This window comes from Plectrocnemia conspersa, unplaced genomic scaffold, assembly GCF_051122295.1.
Source record: "Plectrocnemia conspersa isolate PC_06_02 unplaced genomic scaffold, ASM5112229v1 ptg000004l, whole genome shotgun sequence".
Lineage (NCBI taxonomy): Eukaryota > Metazoa > Arthropoda > Insecta > Trichoptera > Polycentropodidae > Plectrocnemia > Plectrocnemia conspersa.
Window position 1 is genome coordinate 6158815 of NW_028277168.1, and position 23390 is coordinate 6182204.

The window sequence follows — 23390 nt, forward strand, 5'->3', positions numbered from 1 at the left end:
ATGAATACTTACAAGTAAGTAATAACGATTAGACTGAAAGTCTGGGTATCAGTGATCATATTATTATTTATAATTTTTTATGTATAATATAATTTATAACTAATAGATGTCACTTTAGCTGAAGCTGTTTTTTTAATAATAAAGCATTTTTTAAAATAAAAATTCGAATCCCACTGCCGGGGCTCGAGCCTGCAACCTCAGTTTTACGAGACGTAATGTGAAATTCAGATATGCTGCTGCAGATGTATGGATAGTGAATACCGTATAACGCACATTGGCTCGAATACGCAATATCGTTTGTATAATGATAATTTTTTATTTATTTTAATTACAAATCTACTTGACAGTATTTCTTAATGTGTCATGATCGCCATTTTATAATAAATTACGAATTAAAAAAAAAACAGTTATTGTGCACAACTAAAATAGATGATCACCATACCGCATAATTTTTTCCAGCTCTTAATAACTATCACAGAGAACATCATTGACAAGTTTATTAAAAAAGCTGGATGGCTCGTACAATAGGAGCATTCTCTTAGCCGCGGCGGGAAAGAATAAGGGACGCGATCGCGACTCTCATCTTACTCAAATATTTTATAATTTTTTAAAACAAAACTGTATCTTTATACTCTTATAATTATTTTTTAATAAGTAAGCCTACACAAAGCTACAAAGGCACGAAAAATAAAGGAAGTGCAGTTAAAACATTATTCACTTGCTTGTTTAACACACAAAGCTTCTAGTGTATATTGTAACTTATTATTAACAAAAATGTTAAATGAGTAATATTTGCACTGAAAAATCTAGTTTAAAAAAGTATAAATAATATTTAAAAAAAAACAATAATCACTCAACTAACATAATTAGAATAATATATGATATATTGACGGGCCTGTTATGTTAATGAAAATAATAATTCCATCAATTAATTGTCACAAATTGAGTTTTCTATGATTTTCTCTTTCGAGTGATTACTGAGGCGATTAATTCAAGTTGATAAGGGTCGCCTTCTGATCGACGTGAAGCAATAAAATTGCAAATATTTAATATTGATTTAATAATTTTATATTAATTGCATATCTTGATCCATAAAGTCAGGGGTTTAAAATAAGTAATTTACTTTTTTTTCAACGATTAAAGCAATAGTCACATTGATATGTTATCATTACTGCCCGTACGCAAACAAAGTTTCAATTAGCGAATCCCGAGAGATGTATCTATATATATTTTTTGTATTATTATGTTGTGCTATATAAATCAAATACGCTTCACGAGCTTCACATTATGTCATTTGAACAAAGCACATAATGCGTTGTTATGGTTCATTGTTATAAAAGAGGCAGAAAATCATTTTTTTCGTTCCGCAGAAATAACGAGATTGAATTACCTTGCAACTGCTTTGGGTCAGATATCAAATTGAAACAGTCCCTTTGCCTGTAAAAAAAAGAATATATAATTAGATATGAATAAAAATACAACGTTGAAAGCAAATGGTTTTATTTTACTTATAATTCTAAATTTATATTTATTTTTCGGTAGGTACACTTGTTGCTATGAATTTACTTGTGATTAATTATATGTACCTTATAATTTTAATTACAAGCATACTCGTAATGTTATGTATGTGGAATTATATCATAAAATGTTGCTGCCGAGGCCTGGATCTGGGAATTGGTATAGGAGTGTGAGTAGTAGAAGGAACGGGAGCAAAAGCGGGAGTGACGGTAAATGTATAACAATACTAATAACATACAAACAATAGGATAATGCTTTATATGTCAGTATTACGTTTAAATGTTAATAAGCATATTTGTACGTATGCACTTATGTTTAGGTTTCTTACAATGACACTTGCGATAAAATAATAACAGAAAGCTAGTATTTTAATTTAAATTCTATTAAATTCTAATTTGATTAAATTTTAATGTTAAGTTGTTAATTAATTTGTTTATTACATATATTAATAGGTACAGGAAAAATGAAATACTAATTTATGGTATGTAATTGTATAATGTACAAAATAAATTACTTAAAAATGCTCATAAATGGTTCTTATTAATCTACATCCCTCCTTAAATATATTGTGTATACGTTTACTAGACTACATTACTTAAAATTTCAATTTCAATATCAATATTTAAAGCAGTATCTTACGATTCCTCAAAGCTACTTGAAAAGCGTTCCTACATACACACTTAAGGCAGACTAAATTTTATTTAAATTAATTAAGTACCCTTTTCTCTTCAATGCCCTAATATTTCATAATAATTACGTTGCGATAAAAATCAATATTTTAGAACTGAGTTTCTGTGCTCAATCAATTATGTCTCGATAAGACATTTTTTACATTTGATTCTATTGTACATATAAGCAATATAAGATATGAGCTATAAAGTTACCATAAATAACAATTAAACTATTTATACTGAGGAATAATAAAAGGTTTAACTAATTTTTTATTTTTATTTACGTATATGAGTTTTAGGAAAAGGGACCAAAATTTTTTATGTCTATAGCAAGATATATTTTTATGTTATGAATTAAATTTTATTTTATCTTAAAAATACTTTTTGATATAGTTGGGTTTCTATTGTATTGTCCAATATTTTGAAGTAATGCTAAACACGATTATGGCAATATTTTTTAATTAAAGGTATTGAAAACAAACATTGCAGTTTTGTAAGGCAAATTTAGAAAAAAGTTATGGCGGCTGACATGTGTCCCACAGACGGGAAAAATATATGACTCATTAATAAAATGATATGAAAGGCATATAAGCAGCAAATTTTTTTTTATACAAAACCATCATCAGAAAAAACCGAGATAAATAATTAATGTTGATTAGGTGTCTTAAGTCTTGGGTTTTGACCAGTTACAACCTCAAAATCCCCACAGTGAGAAGGTTTAAACTAGTGTTTTTGATAAAACTCGGCGGCTTTTTTAAGCATCCAGGTTTAAAATCCATCGCGTAAGGGTTCCTTCTAATAAAACAGTTAAATAAAGATCAACATTATCATTGTCTTCTTGGACTAACGAGTTGTACAAAAGTTATATGATTATTTTTACAGAACTAACAGAAAAGGATTTGTTCTTATTTAACACATTTAATTTTATTTTTCCGTAAAAAAATAAATATGAGGCGTCTGTCTCTGACCAAAATCTCGTTGCTAAGCGAGCGACCTTTATTAAAGCACATTTACATATATATTTATAGCCCTATACGCTAGACCAGTGTATGTTATTAACGATATCATTTGGTATTTATAAAGTTTATTAATTAATCCGTATAATTTATTAAATTGGAGTTTTAGGATAGCAAAACTAGCAGTAAATATTTATGATTTTGCTGTCCTAAAATTCTATTACCTACTATCAGAAAACTCAAATTTAAAAATTTAGATCTGAGTTTTCTGAAAGATTTAATAAATTTCATTGAAGTCAATATGTATACCAAACTATCTATATCTGTATTTAAAGTAATTAATTATTAAATTTTAAGAGGATTAATTATTAGTAAGAGCTTATTTTATATTTCTTTAAATAAATATTTAATTCCTGAAGAGATTTTTGTTATTAAGTTTTAATAAAGTCGAAACCATAAAAATGAGTTATTATGACAATGTTGTCAGCGTAAAATAATAAATAGGTAATAAAAAATAATAATATAGAGTAAAGTAGATCGGACCAAGAATTTTGCGATACGTAAATTTTAAGCTATAATTATTTTAAATAGCAAAAAAAACATATAAAGGCAATCGTTAAATATTTTAGATTTAATAATATGAATCGGTTAATGTAAAAATTAAATTCAAGACAATCATTATAATAATAGTTAATTTATATTATTTTTAGTTATTGTGGTATACATGTATTGTAATTTTAACGCAATGATACTAGTTATACGATATCTATAAATCTTGGGCTACAATAACGTCATTGATCAATGTCGATTGTAAACCATAACAATAACTATCATCGTTATTTTTTATATCAAGCACACAATGACCCGCAAATATTATTAACACGTACAACACAATGTATTGATTAAAAATGTAATGTCATCCATAAAAAATGGCAATATTGCGAACATCGACAACAGCCGATGCGAACGCAATTCATTGCTTATTTCTAAGAATCGGGATCGCTGTGTGCTATAACGACGTAATTTTTTTCATTATGGCCGATCGTTATATTGTTTGATATTTTTCGCAAAAGTTTATGGATATGAGTCAATATAACGTTTTATTATGGCTCATAATAACACGTATCTGGAGCGAAGGTGAAATGACGGTCAAATTCGAGAAAATAATACAAACATTCCGATTTTAATCATTTTATTATTATTTAAGTGTATTTTTCACCTTCTGTTTTAATAATATAAATTACTATGCTAATTTTATATAAGACAATACAAAATATGTTTTTTTACACCCATTATACAGCAATATAATCAAAATTTATGCCTTTGTGCTTTCCATTCATCACCGTTGATTAAACGTTTCATGTCCCAGTGAAATAGATTAAAAACATTGCTTATATTATAACGTATACAACTACAAAAAAATCGTTTAGTCAAAACAGCAGGTTAAATTCGTACTTTTGTAACTGCTTGCTGTCACGAGAATGTGAATGCGTTATTATTATTTTTTATTTCGTTGAATATACAATACAATTACGTGCAACGTGTGTAATTGCAGCGGTTTAGCGTATAAAATTCGTGGTTATAAATCTTTATTTTGGTATTAAATTACCATATAAAATACGTTATTCAATTTTATGGCGATTTAGTCAAAAAAATAATACGATTAGTTCTAAAATTGATTCCAGTCTCAATATAAAAGTAATCTGAATATCGCTCCAAAGCATGTGCTATCTCTATTACGAAGTTGTGGCGTTTGACGTGTGTAATAAAGTGGAAGGCTATAAAGCTAATTTATGGGCTCTTTTGTGCCGATTTGGGAAATATAAGTGTTTAAAAATTCGACAAACTCATCTTTAATACCTTATATATAATATTAGTGATTTAAATTATGAATATTTACAACTCTAATTTATAAATAATATAAATAAAATTAAAATTAAATGGCATACACGAAACACTATTTATTTATATTATAATGTCATTTAAGACGTTGCACGAACAACCATGAATGACAAATATAAATAAATTTGAGTGAGCGTAAGATTGTATAGAATATTCTTTAATCTGTTTATTTATTTGAATTGTTTACTATATACATTTATAAATGCACAAAACTCGCGCTTATTCATAAAAAGGGTGACAAATTGTTCTTGAAAATTATTCAAAATAGTTATCAATAGATATAACACTCGGCTAGTTTTGTTGGATGAACAGCATGGATTTCGATCCATCCGTTCCACTGTTACTAACTGTTTCACTAAAACAGTAACAAAATTCTATGATCCAGAGATACAAGCAGACCTTGTATGTACAAATTATGAGAAGGTCTTTGACAAATTTTTTCATGGGTTATTAGTTAGTAATTATTACATTAAAGAATATTAAGAAATGCATACTTAAGGAACAAGTTACTGGTTTATTACTAGCATATTTTCTAATTTAGAACAGAAACCTTGGATTATTAAGATACAACAGGAGATTTGATAACCTAAATTGCGAAAAAAACTAAAACTATTTTATTAATATATTTTAATTATTTAGTTTAAAATATTTATGAACCTGGAGCTACTAAAATTTTAATTTAAGCAAGATTGGTTTAAGCATTATGCGTTTATATTCAAATCCAAAATAAAATAAGTACATTTATAAGTGTTTGTAATATATTTTAAACCTAATAAGTAATAATAATGTGGCAGTGTTTTAAATTGAAATAACTCTGAATTTAGAAAAAAATATACATTATTTATGTTACTTCATTCTGAAGGTATATTATTTTAAAATGTAAATCAGTTTATTTACTCCTATTTTCATATTTTTCTATGAATATTTTTACATAGTCAAGTTTTTTTACATAGTCAAGTAATTGCCACTCAATTTTTGTTTCACAAAATTAATTTTATAATGTAAAATTAAAGTTATATATAATTTATAATATTTAACTTATTTTTTCAAATAGCATTTTATTTTAAATTTCAAAAATTAATTTTAAAATTAAAAAAAAAATGTAGAGTTTGTAATATTGTCAACTACTTATGCTGACTGTGATATTAGCATATATTAATAAGCTAAAAATATTATAGCGTATATTTTTAAGTAGAAAATAATAAAATAATTATTTGTTTATAGAATTAAGAGAAACACTCTAGATAGTTTTTCTTTTTTAGAATTATTTCTCGACAATATTACGAAAAAATGCCAAATAGATAATAATATTATTATTATAAAACATTTTTGTGCTGAAAAGATTTTTTTTACGAATATTATTTAATGCATAGAAAAGGATGAGTCCATTCCAGATGTTTGAAAATATGCATGTTTTCTTGGTAGCTTCTAATAGAGGTAAAAATTGTAGAAATTTCTAACAATTTTCCTAACTACTCTTATCGCCCTATATTTTTTAATCAAAAAGGAAAAAAACACTCCATAATATAATTTTAAGCATCAATAGTAGTATTTTTTTATATTTTATTTTTTTATTTTTGTAGATTAAATTAAGACCATCGTGGCCTAACAGGTTACCCCAATGCGCCACGATGGTCGAAAACAAATTTTAAATTTATAAAACATAAAAAACGTATATATACATAAATAAAACAATACTTAAAAATAATAAACATAACAAAAAATTATAAAATAATAAAATTAAATGATATAAACTGGATCAGATCCTCGTAGCTAACATTAAATAAGTCAATATGTAATGCCAGCGTATTAAAGAGCCGGATGGCCACAGCTATAGGCGAGTCGGCAAGTGCGGATGTCCTAGCCCTAACGGCCATCAAAAGAGGTCTCGATCGTGATTCTCGAAAATGTTCCGGAACCCAAAACTGGAATTCCTCGAGAATAGCTGGATTGTCGACAGCACCTTTTAGTAATTTAAAAAAATGCTTAGCGACATACAGCTTTCTGCGAGAAATCAGCGAATCATATCCCAACGCTCCTAAAAGAAAGGCGCTGGGATATAAGTACGGATAATAACCAAATGTCCTTTTGTAAAGGTATCTTAAATACCTTTTTTGAATTTTGTCCACTAAAAGGGAATATTTGGCTATTCGGGGATTCCAAATTATAGATCCCGATTCAAGAATGCTACGAACTAAGGTGTCATAGAGGATGCGAATAACTGACGGATCGTCAAAGTGAAAGGCATTCCTCATAACAAAGCCGAGCATCTTGGAAGATTTATCACAGACGTCGTGTATGTGTAGAGAGAACCTCCATTTGCTCTCGAAAGTGATTCCGAGATCTTTAATGGAAGTTTCTCTAGTCAAAATGTTACCACCGAGATGGTAGAAATAAGCTGATGGCGAACGGGATCGAGAAAATGACACAGTATGGCACTTTCCGACACTAAAGGGCAGACGGTTAACGGAAGCCCATCTCCACAGAGAGTCTAAATCACTTTGTAGAGAGAAGGAGTCCGCAACAGATCGAATGCATTTATATAATTTTAAATCATCTGCGTACAGAAGAAAACTTGAATTTTTAATTGCTGTATTTATGTCATTAATAAATAACACAAAAAGCAGAGGTCCCAGATTGGATCCTTGAGGAATCCCCGAAGGGGTAAAATATTCTTTTGACAATCGGCCACCATAGGTTACAAACTGTCTACGATTGCTTAAATAACTCGAAAATAACCGAGTTAAATTATCTGAGCAACCGAGGTTCGACAATTTTTTTAATAATAACGTATGACAAACTTTGTCAAAGGCTTTCTCAAAATCTGTATACACGACGTCTACTTGAATTCCGGCATCGAGAGAAATATTTGAGTTTGCAAAAATGTGGTCAGTTATTTTATTGTTTTAGTTTAAAAAAATAGTTTATTTATAATTTTACTATCAATAAGTGTATATAAATATAAATAAGCAACCAGAGTTATTTTCATAAAACGGTTGTTTAAAGTTGAAACTATGAACAAGCAAAATTAATAACAATCGCAAGAATCAAGAAACTCATTTCCAAGCTCACTAATTGCATTAAGTCCATGGCAACTATGTTAAACAATGGATGCTCTAAATAAGTCAATCCCAAATGAATTGTTTCCGAAATATTGTCTGAACTTTGTATCTTTACTTACCTAAAATCCCTTGTATTTACTAAATATATATATTATTTACAACCCACACACTATTACTATGAAATATAATACTGAACTACATATATTCGATAATGAAACCAGAAAGAGAATTTTAGGCGCATGTGTAAGTGTATGAGTATATATTCAAATAAATGGAAAAGCGTCGGAAAAACAGAAACATTCACGGCGGCGAGCGATAAACGAGAGAGCGTCGTCTGTTGTGAAAAGGAATGAAGTGTTTTCCGTCGGTCGCTTTTCAATTTTCCAATTTTCCGATAGTGGTCCACCCGCGGGCTGCGCAATTCAGCGGTGTGACCCTTTTTGTTAAGTTGAAAATGCATGGGTATATGGCGTGTGCATTCCATACGGGTCGGCTCAGAGAGCACGCACGGGTGAATGGATGAAAGGATGGATGAACGGTGGCGTAGGAATGGGAAATGTGGAGAATAGATGAGTTTTCGAAACGTCGGCTAGAATATTGCAAGCCGGGTCCCCGGCGCGCGATATGTGCGATTTGTTCTCTAGCGTTTCGTTTCAAATTAATACGGGGCTTGGGAAATATCGGTTGTGGGGTTGAAATGGGAATGGATGTCCCAGAAAAGCATTTTTTTCGGGATTAAGTCGTGGTTTTATTTGCCAGCGTTTTTGCTATCGATTCAATATTGAATATTTACAAAATAACGTGAGGATTACACAGTACTTTACATTTTTTGTCACAAAGATTTAATTACTGTATATTTTTTTCAGATTACTTATTATTTTTTCATGTCACAACTTTACTGCCTTTTATGACTTTTAAAATTTATTTGTAACTTTAACTTGCTATAGTATTTAACTTACTGTTTCACATTGAAACTAATTTAAATGCATAATATGGTATTATTATATTATCGTATGCATATTGAGCCACCAATTTTAATTATTAATATTTTTTTATTAATTTTCATTAAACAACAAATATAAACTTCTTTCAAAATACAAATATGACATTTTGATTTCCAGATTTTCAATTCTGATTTGTATTCAACGCTAGATTTATATTCTTTATTACTACTCTGTTTAATTTGAAAGAGCGGTGGCAAAGTCAATGTTTTGTCAATATGATTGCCTTATAGTCCACCTTTTAAAAAGTAACCACACTAACCCACTAATCTTGTATTTCAGGAACTACAACAAAAACAACATTAAATTAATATAAAAGCACGTGTATTTTTACAAACAGAAGCACACATTTCAATGGTCCTAGATCTTTAGCTAAATGTATAATTTATTACTTATTCTACTTTTTTCTTAAATTTAAATTATTAAATTTTTTTTTCTATTAAATTGTAGCTATATATAATACGTTATTTAAATTTTTGTAATACCATATTTTAGTAACACAATTTACGACTTAGTTTAAAAATTATTTTGTATGTTTTAATCGATAGTCTTCAACAATTTCTACGTACTTTTTATTGTACACAAAAAAAAATCGCACTGTTCTTTAAAACGAGCTTTAAATAAATACTGTTTGAATAAAATTAATGAACTTTATTTTTTATGGGTTCTATGGAATTAAATTTTTTTTTTAAATATTTTAGCCGCAACTGAAGTTTAAAAATATTGGGAGGGCGTGGAAACATGGAGTGTAGGCTGCACACGCACTAAGCGACGAGAACAAGGCGACGCGCCTGCCTCATACCGCAAGAATCACGCGAGAACTGCTGCTCACCCTACATATTCTACAACATAGTTTAGATGGTAAAAAAAATACTAGAAATTAGAATCATTAAAACAGCATTAAACTTAAATTTATATATTTATCAATAGATATATACTATGTGCATTAAAATAAAAAATATATGTATATTCATAAAATATCGGATAGCGACCAATTGAAGAGAATGGAGTGAATGGCAACGAGGCATTCACGTGGGACCATTTTTCTTTCGCTCCAGCACCCGACAGCACAATCCCACTAATGAGGTCTCACCTCCGGCCTCGCGAAGGACCTCTTTTATGCGAAAAAAGGCTTCTCTCGTGTGATAAACAACGCAGCCGAGGTGCAAGATTTGAAGATGGAAAATCTCTATCTACTCATGTTATTGCTGATCCATTCCTATGATGCAGCGAACAATACACACTGATATATCGAGACTATAATTATGGAAAACCACTTTTAAATATTATCTTTACAGCAAATAGTGTCATTTAACTAAAATATTCATTTGGGTCATTTGGACGGTTGTTAACCACACTGCATTTAGAATTGATCGAGGAATCCCTTTATACTGCAAAGCCACTACAGGACCACATTCGAGCTGTCTACTTGGAATAATTAGTACCAACTAACCGACATGAGCAACGGAACTAATATACATACATAATATAAATGTATGTGTTGAATTAAATAAAAAAACTTTCCGAATATACTAACTATATAAATTAAAAAATTTGAGATTGTTAAGAAAACATTAAAAATGTTTTCTTAACAATCATACGAATATTTCTATGAAATGATCTATGTATGCTATAAGACTTGTAGATAGACATGAGATGAAAAAATATCGTAACGAACGCGACCTAACCAGAAATATGTTCTCTTGATGTATTATTCATGCTTATGCTTGATTTCAGCCTTTTCCGTCCCGTCTACATATTCTAATTCGATCTTGATCATTTGATTCTTGAAATACGAACAAGGTAGTACAAATGTCTGTACAGTTCCAAGCGAACTGATTGCTGGCAGCTGATAAAGCTTTATTTTACATTAACATACTCAAAATGTATTTTTCTGAATTGTAGAATAGTTAAAAAGACACGTTTTTACAGAAAATTAACTAAATTGTATGCAAATTTTTAAAGAGAGACAAACTTTTAAATACACTGTGTAAAATAATACTTAAATAATCCGCTTTCATTATGAACTGAGACTAATCCCTTATCATTATGAACTGGGAACTGAAACTAATTAGATGTAGCAATTTTCATTTGCGTTTTAAACAGGATTTGTTAATAGTATGTATGTATTATACATACGTATATTATAGAAAAAAAAATATTAAACTGTATGTATAATATAATTATGCAGTTATATTATATATTTAGTTTTATATATAATATGTTATTTTATATGCAAAAAAAACGTTTAAAGTTGATTTTTTTATATTCTATGATTATTCATATATTTCTACATATATAAATAATTATTTGATTTTGTATAAAGTTACGTTTCTTCGAAATTAAATAAACATTATCAAACAACAGGAAACCTTTTAATGCGCACAGTATTATATATCATTTGACCTAGATGTGAACTTTTTAATGAAATATTTAGGATTTCGCGTACAAAATTAATTTTAATTAAAATTGAATATGTACCACAATAAATATTGGTAGAAATATATTGTATTAAAATACAGATTTATTTTTTGAATATGATTTTTTCAGACTATTACAGTGACTAATATTTGATGTACTAGTTCCTTCATACATAACTTTTTACCTGGTAATCGATTATAAGTTGTCTATATTTTTATGGTATTGCAAATAAAAAATGAAAAAAAGTTTGTTAGAATCATACTGTACGAATTTGTTATAAATTAAAATTCAATATATCCAATATAATATGATCACTTCCAAGATATTTTTAATTACTTTTTAAGAGAAAATGTGTTGAATTTTGACTAAAACTATACATTGAAAAACAAAATCTTATTGGAAAAAACTTTTAATACAGCTTAGGTCAGCTTGTATTTTTATACATAAATAAACTTATCTTATATTTATGGCAAAATTTTATTAGTGTTATCATTCTAATGATCTATGGCAATATTTTATTATACTAGAAAACTTCGTATAACTACTAAATAGTTATTTTTGACATGTGTATTTTCGCTAGAACAGAGAAATATGCCGCTTTTATTACCTGATATAAGGAACACTTTATTGTCATTAGATTTTAATCAATATCTATGTATTTGTTTGTGTCATTATAATAAAATAAATCAATGTTTATGTATATTGCTGACACTGAGCACTTCTGTGAAAATTGTTGTTTTTACTATCGTGTAATTTTATCACACGTATTCCAAAGAAAAATATGTTCTAATATAATTTAACTAAAGTGCGAGCATAGAGGTATAATAATAGAACGATAAATTTCTCTAGCAAGTGACTAGAACAAATATTATCGCGGGTAAGAATATCTGTTTATGCTATCTTTGGCGCGAAAACACGCTCGACTTTTGCTAGCATAAAAGACATCTCTCATTTGCAACGTTATTGTGGAAGACACAAGAACTAAATCGGTGTACATATTGGTTTTCAGTCTGTATATCACGTTACATAACTTTGATTTTATATAGAACTTGCAAAGAAATGGGTTACAGTGTGAATTATTCATACGTTGCATGGTCGTCACGACAGTGGCATAGTTTTAAATTAAACTTTTAATAAAACCCAAAAATATGTTGTGAATATAAATAGCTTAAAAGTGTGTTTGTGTATATTATCGTTTTTACTAACTAAGTCCAAATTAATCATTCTACATTAGACTGTTAATTTGAGGGTGTATTTCAGTAGAATTATACGTATGGTATAAACGCTGATATGCTTATAAACCGTTTTCGACGATAGAATTTTTAATTTGTTTTTAATTACAGGATGTGAAACGTCCTTTTCCTTTTGTTCACGACATCACATGGTGGTACTTAAGCGATAATGAAAAATATAGCATTATCTTAATGAATGTTTCTCTTTCCTTAATTATACCAAAGAATTTCTATACTATATAAATATTTAACTTTATTAAAGTTTCATTATCTGCATAACTAATATGTTATTTTTTATTGTAATGATATTCAAAAAAACATAATGAATTAAATCTATTTTTCAAGAAATGTTCGCCTTGTAATCTTTATATTAGTTGTTCAGGTGCCAGACGTTTTAATTGATTGAAAATTTGAAACGCTCAAAAGTTCAAACGAAGCTTATTTAGCTATTGGAAAAAATCTCATCTGTCATTAATTTAATCTCGATATAATCAAATTTAAGGGCTCGGGATGTATAATAAGAATCGGCTTTAAGATAAAATTAGATAAAAGCTTCATCGAAAAAAATAAGAATATCTCATTAATAATAATTAAAAATATATATAATAAAGTTCTATTAGCCACCAAAAACCTGAAATCAATATGTATAAGGAATTGCATCTGTAATAATCATCACCCTATTTAAGTTTTAAATAATGTAGATCAGTGGTACGCAAATTATTTTTATTTCCGACCATGTTTAAAATTAGGTTGCAACCTATGTATAGACGATTTTTTTGGCACTTGCGCTTATGCTTCTAGTTTGTAAAAGGTCTGAATAAAATACATAATTTTATAAAACAATGGTTTATATATGCATGTCGTTATATAAATACATATATTTATATTTTAATATGACATATTTTTTAGTGCATGCGCCGGCAAATTTATGTTCGAATCTGTATTACACATTGAAAACCATAAGCCATCTTCATTACGTGTTAATTGTCCGACAGTTGCTTAGAGACTGAGAGAGTACGCGATATGCAATGCGTCGCTTGGCACTCCTAGAAATTATTTTGTTACAGAAATTAATATAAAGGTTGAATATATTATTATATTATATATAGCCCGCAAACTTATTTTTTATTATTTAATGAATTTTGTGGCCATGTTGTAATGAATTTTACACCGAAGGGTTTAAATCGAGAATTTTTAAACCGCTTAAAGTAAATTAAAGAAAAATAAAACTCAACCCAATAGAACCGTGAAATGTTTCTTTTGAAACTCGTGCTTAAATATATCTAGTCAAGCAGAAACTTATTTAATAACAGAAAAAAATGTATACATTTTTTTTCGCGCATTGCGGCGCGTTAAACGAATCATTAGCGCTTGCTCCGCTACGATTCGGCTACGACGTAGCAGGCGGCACACTTTTGCATATTTAAAGACACACAGCATCGGGCCAGAGTCCAGACATCTTTTATGCTCGGTACGTTCCCTATTTACTCGTGTGCGACGTTTCAGTGCTGAATAAATCTCTCAAGTCAAATTGGAAATAAAAATATTACGTCCGCACTGCAAGAGCTCGGGGAATGTTTGTTGTTCGAGAAACTCGCAAGTCATGGTTTTTAAATCTGAAAATATTACCTCGGACTACGGAATGCATAGAGGGGAGAAGCGTCCAAGCAAGGCGAGATGGCGTGTCTGTGTTATAACAACACCACCTAGGCCACTCCCAAAGGGACAGTATTTAATATCTCGGCGGAACAGTAAAGATCATAACTGTATAACCATGCTCGTATTTAATATATTATACTATGAATACTCATTAAATATAATGATGTTTAATAGGTTGCTATGATTTATGATTTAAATAAGAGAAAGATCAGTACCATTTAATTAAGTTCGGATTGAATTCGACAGGGAATCAAATTGTACTCACTATTAAAATATACAATTAGACCACATATGTTTAAAATTATCGTTACTGAATTTTTATAAATATAATAAAATCTCAAAAAAATATAAATATACTATAAAAATGCTTAATACATAGTTTAATAGAGTATATATAACACAACTGACGCGACACGTTTGAAATATGAATTCATCGAAGTGATAAATTGGCTCTCAGGAACCGACCGAGTATATATGAACAATTTCCAAGAATTAAGGAAGGTTTGGGGTCTTAAATAGTGTATTTTAATGTTAATATTTAAAGACTTAAGGATCTTCAGCAATTGTAAATGTAATACAAATATTTGAAAAAAGAGTGTTGATAAAAAGGGTTGTTAATTTGTATCACCTTATTGCTTATCTTAGACTACATATAATTTCAAGCAGAAGATGTAAAAAAAAATTCTAATTATTTAAAAAAATATATAGTAAAAATTAATTTAGAAATAAACTTATGATTTTATCAATGTTTAATTATCAATAACACCGGTGTTTTATAAGCATATATTTTTAGTAAAATATAGATCCTATGTATAATATTATCTCACGGATCAGTGACCCGAGTCTAGCGCCGGTATAAAATTACATCATTATCATTTAATTTACGTCCTAACAAAATGTACATTGGCGATCTTGAAACGTTATAATGTTATATTTAAAACCGCATCGAAAGCTCATTAGTGCTTAAGGGTAAATTTATACGCCGCTTTGTGAAATCAGCACATCTTTAAAGCCCACTAAAAACACTGTAAACGATCATCGTTTACAACCATAAGCGATTATTAATTTTAATTTATGCACGACGTTTACCGATGGCTATCGATAACGCCTTGTAATATATTATATTACTTTTTTAAGAAAAGTTTCGTATAAGGAAAATAAAATACACAACAAAAAACAGATACTTGAACTCTGTGTATATATGTTATATATGTATATGTTATATTCAATAAGGTTAATCCCGCTTCTCCAAATGGTGAGATTGCGTCAAGATTCGTCGTGAACCCTACACATTCAAATAACCTTTGTGAAAGTTTTTTCTTCAGTTCAAATAGAAAACGTAATCGTTTTTCAGAGGCGTATTTATATTATGTGGGTGTGAGACAATCGGTTTTTAACAACGTTTTATTAACTATGTACAAAAAACTGTTGTTGAGACTTTCTTCGAAATTATCCCCGTAGGAATAGCTTAATGTGAATGAAGGGTTTTAATGGCGGCTTTGGACAAACTTCATCTTGAAGTTGAGCGTAAACAGACATAATCTGTTTAGCATAATAATAATAAAGTATGTATAATTATCTTCGTGTATGTGAGAACCCAAGTAATTTTCACTAAGGGAATTCAAGCAAAAAATAAATAAACAATACAATTTGTGTCTCAAACTATAACACATGAAATAAAAAGATCAACAATGTGATACCTTGTTACACATAGCCTTTTTAATATTGAGAAACTATATTTGCAAGCAAAAATATAATTAGAGAAGCTCATTCTTTTTCGATCTCGACGGACCTTTAAATTCTCACATACAAGCATTAGTACTTGAAAATGACAATAAATTGTTATTTTAAATATGAGCGCTTGCAAGATTAGTACATAATATAGTTTAAACAATAAAAATATTTCAGTATTTGATGAAGTATGTAAAATAAAATTTTGCAACACTGCATTACAACAGATTTTTAATATCTTTTTCTTTTTTGTCTAATTTTAAATCATTAAAATAATAATCTGAACAATCATATTCGACTCTTAGAGTATTTATAAGAATTCAGTTAGCCTTAAATCGTAAAGTTTTAAATATACATATACTGTAAAACTACTGCCTTAATACAAGCTCAAAGAGCGAAACCAATTTGGATGTTTACTTACTGTAAGAAATAAGTTTTTTGAAATATTTCTCAAATTTTAAATATTTTTTTATTCCACCATAAAAACTGTGTTTCAATTAGGTCGCATATTTTACAGATAATATAAAGAGTAAGGTTTTTTCTTAATAACTTCTTCTTAGGGAAATTGCCCTACACTTCATTTTATTGGCATTGTTTGCTTGTGTTTACGTTTTTTTATACATGTCGGAGTAATATAAAGAATGCTTTTTATCGTCAGGTGTCCAGGCACTTTGTGGAAACATAATAAGTATATATTGTCCAGGCATCCCCGAAAACCACTTGGTTGAGAATATTTTGCTCCTTCCCATTCTTGCCCTTAATTTGTTCAATGTCTACTACATTTAAATTTGCGGGTTATATATCTAGACACTACCAAAATATTCCAAAAAAATCTACAAAAAAATAATATTTGATAATTGAAATGAAAAACAGATAAGTTTTGGACGCCAGTGAGTAAATATATTGTTAAAAATATAATTGATTGAATGTATAAATTTAATTGTTTAATGTAATGACTTGACCATGAAATTATATATTGATGAGAAATAAAAGTTAAGCAATTATGAATTAAATGTTAATTGTTTGACATTTAGTATTAATAAAGAAGGCTTTATTGATAATTGTCATATTTGACGCATTTGCCTAATGGAAAAAAATTCCTGTTCACTTATAAATAAATATTAGAATTCTTTTGAAGAGCTGCATCGCACCATGCCGTCCTAAAGTGCAATTCCGGAATAAATTCCATCGCGCAATTTAACTTGCTAAACAAAAGCAATTTAGCAAAGGTCCTCAGGCAGCGCAAGGAGGAGTGTCCTTTTTATTTGCACGATAGTTACAAAGATTCGCGGACAGTCCAGGGGGTCTCAGCTATCTCGTTTGCGGAGTTGGCCGAAAGTTGCCTTACAAATGGAGCAACTTTTGCCCGCTGGAATGTTGATATACGACACAACTTGCGGCGACCGGCGTAAGCCCTTAAGCCCAGAGTCACCAACCGACGGCACGGCCTGCCAATTCCACAGAAAGCTCGGAGGATTCGCATTTTTGTGACGGGATGGCGTTGCGGCGCGATTAAAAATAATGGCGCGCACGCCGGAACGCCGCTGACCCGGCGCGTTATTAATGGCGTCACGGGATACTCTCAGTGCTATTTTTCAGGTGACCTCTGGCTGAGAGTCTCGGTTCATTATTCATACCAAGTTAAAGGGCTTGAACATTACTCTGAGAATAAATATTTTTGGAGGGTTGAAAAATCAAGGAAGAACCATTAGTAACTTTGGTTTCTCGAACCACCATGTTAGCGTCTTTTTAAGTTACGAATTGTTTGGGTGTACTGCAGTGGTGTAATTGAGGTCCACTACTGTTATTCCTGTTCACTAATGATGTGCATACGGTCATTAAACAACCTTGTGGATATGATTGACTGATAACCATCTACCATTTAGAATGGTTATGTATCACGTTCACAGGTGGAGTTTCCTTACAGTTTAAGCGATGTTTGCTAAAGTGTTGAGAATACTTCGGCGTCACAAAATGAGTTTAAGCTCTAACTTTTGTAGCTTATATTTAAAATAAAATAAATAATATTGGGTATAAATAAATATTCTAGGTAAGCTAAAAGTAATAAAAGAGTAATTCGTATTATAGTAATTTTTTTGATTAAAAAGTTTAATGAACCTAATGTATTGTAATTTTTTACGACATAGACTTTTTTACGGCATTTAATTTATTTTTATCGATGACTGTAATATATGTGTAGAATTTGTTTTGGATTGTGGTAAACGTATTGTAAATTTATAATTTGATAGTAATATAAAATGCAATTTATTCTGACTGTAGTAAAAATATAATTTTCTAATTAATTAGAAAAATACCTACAAAAACGATAGAATTTAAAATAAACATATAAAAATAAAAAGCAAAATATTAAGTGAGACTGCGCTAATTAAATTTACATTATAACTGATCTCACTTGATCCTTTGAAAATATACACAGTGTATATTTACTTGATCTCTCTCTCTTTCATTATTTTTAGTTTATAGAGAGTAAGAATGAATGAAATAGTACATTTTAAAATAAATGAGCAAATGTTTACATAGATAATTAAAAGTTGTTTTTATTTATAAATCTGACCATCATGATGGTTACTATACAATTAAACATTTAAAAATCAATAAATAAAAAAACAAATATGATGCACACCTAAAATAGATAAGCACCAAACAGCATATAATTTTTTCCAGCTCCTCGTAGCTATGATTGAATGGCTTGTACAGGAGGAGCGTTTGCAAGTGCTAACGTCCTAGCCGCAACGGTAAAGGGACGCGATCGCGACTCTCTAGGGCTGGGGTGGCCAACCCGCGGCCCGCCTTGAACATTTTTCCGGCCCGTGAGATTCATCACACTTTTACAAAATATATTTATTTTATAATCTCCAACATTCTATGGACAATTTTTCACTCCAAAGAATGTCTATAGTGTATCTTAATCTAATATGGGAATATATAATTTTATAAATGGCCCGCGGAGTTATGATGCATTTCCAAAGTGGCCCGCAAGATCATTTGGGCTGGCCCCCCTGCTCTAGGGCATACTAAAACTCGCAGCCGAATCTCGCCGAGTATTAATGGGTTGTTAACACCGCCCCTTAGCAACTTTAAAAAGTGCTTCATTAAGTAGACGTTACTCCGAATTGAATCCTAACGCTCCAAAAAAAAAAAGCACTATTATACAAATATGTTTAAGACTCTTATTAATAATATTTATTTACTAGAGGTAATTAATTTGAGAATAAATTGATTTATATATACATATATGCAAATGTGAACAACTTTATTTTCAAATTTTAAGCATGGAAAATATTTACATTTATATTGAATTAATTAACAACATAGTCACATGTGCTCATACATTATTAACGAATAAAAAAATTGTACTCGAAAATAATACATTTCTAGAGAGATTATATACATATTAGTTGTATTCTGCATATTCTTTCCTAAGTAAATCGATATAACTCAAAGTTAAGCCAAAAATACAAGATTTAGAAAAAAATTTAAAAATCTTATACTAATAGGAAAATATCGATCTATATTATAAATGGGCTTTATTCACCGTATAAGTAAATCATAAATAAAAAACATTAAAAAGCCGAAACACATAATCAATTTTTTTTAAATATAAGTGAATAAAAAAGGGTGATAAGGAAAAAATATGCATAATAAATTAATATTAACTATAAAAATGTCATGCTTTTAATTTTTGTAATTTGCGTTTCTTTATATATATATACATATAGAAAATTTTTATTTTATTGCTTTTAAAATTAATAATTAAAATTTAGAGATAAAAAAGTATTCAATATATCATAACAATAAAATGTTATACTTAGAACAATCGTACGATTTTTTGGTAAAATAAAAAACTAAAATAATCGGTATTACTTTAGAAACACATAAGTGTTGAAATTGATTCGATTCATTTTATCTTTGTGACGCAGAGAAAAAATATTTTTTCTTTTTACCTCACAGTCTGTCGAACTTATATATTTGAATTAAACCCTTCTTTGGCACAACTTGCTACATTTCTTATACTTTTATTAAAAAATCTAATACGTACATAAAGTTTCACACGGTTGTTTGTACTGTGAAATTAATAGATAATATATTAAAAAATTAATATATATGAAGTTGCACCTAAAAGTGTATTTTGTGCCATGAATCACTACCTACAATTATATAAAAATAATGAATTTGGATAAAACGGAACGGAAAAAAACGGGATGTTCTAATCAAAGCAAATAAATACCACCATTTTAGAAGCGCTGCCACTTAAACTAGTACTAAAATTTTGTTTTTAAATTATATATGTGTTTAATAAGATTACGTTAAATATTATTTAGCTTGTGATTAAAATGACATGTTAAAAATGTACTTCAAAGTTCGCGTATTGCTAACTTCACTGTTACGGGTTGTGGGACACATATCTTATAGCTGACCATACGTATGTTTCATGCAATAAAATATTAATTTGATTGTGAAACTGTGCTTAAGATATAGAAATATTGTATTTGGAATGGAACATACGTAACGCTCAAAGATTTGTCTAAATAAAACAATGCTTTAGTCCAAAGAGTATGTATGAGATGTTTCAGTAAAGCATATATATATACCTATTATAATACCTAAATACCTGTAAATGATTCATGCATTTCTCTAATCTAGGTTTAATTTACGTTTAAAAACTTTAGAAAAAAACAACAAAAAAGTTAATAATATTTACAAACTTTCATTATATATAATAGTAAAAAAAAATATCTCATATCCTTTCATAGCAACTGTTAAGGATCTAAATGTTTAGATGTGGATGATATTAAAACTGTTACATACACATGTAATGTTTGTAATAAAAATGAAAAAAAACAGTTCCGATCAGTGTCTAGTTAACGGAAATTATCACAAGAACTTTCCTAACATTATAATTTGTTACACGTGTATTTATCGTGTAATAAGTCTTGCAACTAAACCTATTTAAACATACATACAAGCTTGGTTAAACTCTCGTCAGTTCCGCTATGGTTTGTAACCGCTGAATAACACGTATTATATATTGGGGAGGACGTGTTACATACTCTTAACAGCATACATGCGTGGCCTGTGTAGTAATTTATAAAGTTCGTTTGTTTGTAAGCGATAGTCAACGTTTTTAAATGAAAAAAACATATTTAAACGACTTGTCGGCATTTAATCATAGCATACATAAAACGTCAACACTGTTTAGTTTGAATTATGCCCATACATATTTCATTACGCGTTATGAAACATGTCAAAAGCCTAAATTTATGAAAGGTGAGCGAAAAAATATAGTATGTACATCGAAAATGTATGCGAAGCACAGTGAACCATCGCAGGCAATGTTCACATCAACATAACAACGCGACTTTCCAATATATAATGGTATAAAGTAAACAAAAATGTAATACAAACACAAAATTGAAGAAAGGCGAGGCGCTCGCGGGCCGAGCGCTGCGCTCACCTGGCCGAACCGCGATGAAAATGTTTTCCTTACATCTCCTTGTTATTCTTTGAGATTGTTTCGGCTCGAGGGAAAAGAAAACTCGGAAACAGGTCTATTAAGGTACAGCTAAAATAAAAAGAAAATCTGCGGCCCTGTAGCGCGCATACATGTACATATTGTATGCCCGCAGAATCTACTCAAATGTAGCGAAAAACGCGATATGTATCATTGTGCTTTTTAATTTTGAACAAGCGCCGAATAAGCGGATCTGGGCGGATTCGTAAAGGGGCAAAGATTTAATATTTATTACAGTCATAAACGAAACGGTGTGCCTGACGAGAAATTCGTATAATAAATCCGGAACAAGCAACATAACTAAAAGCTCATTTTATAAGCATGAATCTTATCTACAGCGCTAACGTCTTCATTCACAGCAAACATTTATGTTCCAGTGTATTATTCAAGATGTGAGATTCTGTATAAAACTCGCTTTTTTTCTCACACGTCATATATATTTTGTATTATTTCTAGTTTTCTCACAAAGCACATATTATACACATATACGTTTATTCGATCACGCCATGTACCTATTATATAGAATTCGATTTTTCTTTAGCTGTTTTTTTCCTAAGTCTCATTCACAGAAAGAAAATAATAAGATTGCTTTGGCGAAATATCTGATAAAAATCAGCATTTTATCCATCTGATACGAATTTGGCCGTGTTCAGCGTTATTCATACATTTGTTTCAAAACTTATGATATTACTATTTTGGTACATAAGTATTATTATGAAATCGTTAAAAAACATGATTAGGCTCAAGTCTTTTAAATTATGATAAAGTGCTACAAATAATATATGAACGACTAACCATTTTTTTAAATTATACTTGAATAAAGTATGAAATATTTAGAATTGGATATACAATTTGGAAGCAGCTATACAAAATTTAGAACTAACATTATTTTCCAAAAGTAATATACAAAGTAAAGTGCTTCAAGAAAATGAAAATATTTCCTTTTGTTACTACAACTTTTGTTATTACAGCCACCCTTCAACTTAAATAATCTATGTATCGGATAGTGACACAAATTTTTTTGGAAATATTTAAAAAAATAATAAGAAAGGATTGCAATATCTTTGCATTTGGACCTAATTTCTACTCATATTACAACCTCAAACTATAACGCTTTCATCCTTAAGTTTTACTATATGTACTGTGCAATCAACAATTTTTTATTTGAACTATGGCAAATCATATTTAGCTCTTAGTCGCGATTTTGGATTAGAGCAAAAATTGACCCTCGGTACTATCATTATTACAAAATGAAATACCGGTAGTACCGAAAATAAATACATTTGTTTACATTCTTTAAAGACGTTTTCTGTAGTTTATATGGACTTATGATGCAACATAATCTAAAATCAAGTGCAACATGGTCCAGAAAATATTTTATTTTGTGATTAATAATAAAGCATTTATTTATTTTTAAACATTTGAGTTTCCTACATAGTCAAATTTTGTATTGTTTATAAAGTTCAACAATCATTAAATCCCTAATTTTATTGCTAATTAAAAATCACTGATTTATTGTCACACATATTCATTTGAAACATATACTGTAAGTCATGTAAAATCGACTTAAAAATTCTTTTCCATTTTTATTATTCTTGTATTTTTATTATACTTTTTACGAAAATCCCTCGTACATACAAAATCGCTTCATTTATTCTCTTTGTTGTTGTACTATAAAATTCGTATGCATAAACTAAAATAGTA

At 29.2% G+C, this 23390-nt stretch overlaps 1 protein-coding gene across 4 annotated transcripts in view; it reads right to left on the minus strand.

The window, feature by feature from the left end:
* The window catches only part of GABA-B-R1 (gamma-aminobutyric acid type B receptor subunit 1), a 333811-nt gene that overhangs the window by 109413 nt on the left and 201008 nt on the right, over positions 1-23390 (minus strand). For all 4 annotated transcript variants that reach the window (XM_088184582.1, XM_088184585.1, XM_088184583.1 and 1 more), the window contains exon 4: positions 1391-1437. The gene's annotated coding sequence lies outside the window, so the exon portion shown is untranslated. The remainder of the gene's footprint in view (positions 1-1390; positions 1438-23390) is intronic.